The following is a 931-nucleotide window of genomic DNA, read 5'->3' as shown; positions in this document are numbered from 1 at the left end:
TTTGGTGGAACTGAGAAATAAGAAAGATATGATCACCTTATTGGGATTGTATTATAGGTACCCCCCAATTGTCAACAGGAAATTAAACAAATTTGTAAAATATTTGTAAGAATAATTAGGGATTACGGTGGGGGATTTTAATTTCCCATACAGTGGAATTGCCACAGTTTTAAGGGCTTGAATGGAGAGGAATTTGTTAAATGTGTTCAGGTCATTCTGCTATAATATAGGTTTCATCACCATTAATTGGCAATAGTGTGATTGATGAATGGGGATTTTGCATAATGCAGACTTTCTGCTGAACGGCTATAGTGAGTTTTTCATAGCGTGATGTTACAGAGGAACACAACTATGACTTTAGATCAGAACAACCCATACAAGAACATGTTCGGATTCAGTATGTAGATGTACCTCCCAGAGAAAGTGCAAACCTTGACCCACTCTTGGGAAGTAGGGCAGGGAAGGTACCTGTGGGAATGCACTTTGGGGCCAGTGACCATAATTCTATTAGCTTTAACATAGTGATGGAAGAGGATAGATTGGATCTAATAGTTAAAGTTCTAAATTGGAGGAAAACCAATTTTATGGTTTTAGGCAAGAACGTTCAAAGGTTGATTACGGGTGGACATGTTTACAGGTAAAGGGATGGCTGAAAAATGGGAAGCCTTCAAAAAAATGAGATAAAGAGAGTTCACAATCAATATGTTTCTATTAGGGTGAAGGGAAAGGCTAGGTGGTGTGGGGAATGCTGGATAACGAGAGAAGTTGAGGTTTGGTCTAGGAAAAGGAAGCATGTGTCAGATATAGACAGCAGAGATCAAGTAAATTGTGGGCGGCACGGTGGCACAGTGGTTAGCACTGCTGCCTCACAGCACCAGAGACCCGGGTTCAATTCCCGCCTCAGGCGACTGACTGTGTGGAGTTTGCACGT

Source organism: Chiloscyllium plagiosum, chromosome 6 (assembly GCF_004010195.1).
Source record: "Chiloscyllium plagiosum isolate BGI_BamShark_2017 chromosome 6, ASM401019v2, whole genome shotgun sequence".
NCBI classification, from domain to species: Eukaryota; Metazoa; Chordata; class Chondrichthyes; order Orectolobiformes; family Hemiscylliidae; genus Chiloscyllium; species Chiloscyllium plagiosum.
The sequence above is the reverse complement of the archived record's forward strand: the minus strand, read 5'-3'. Positions refer to the sequence as shown.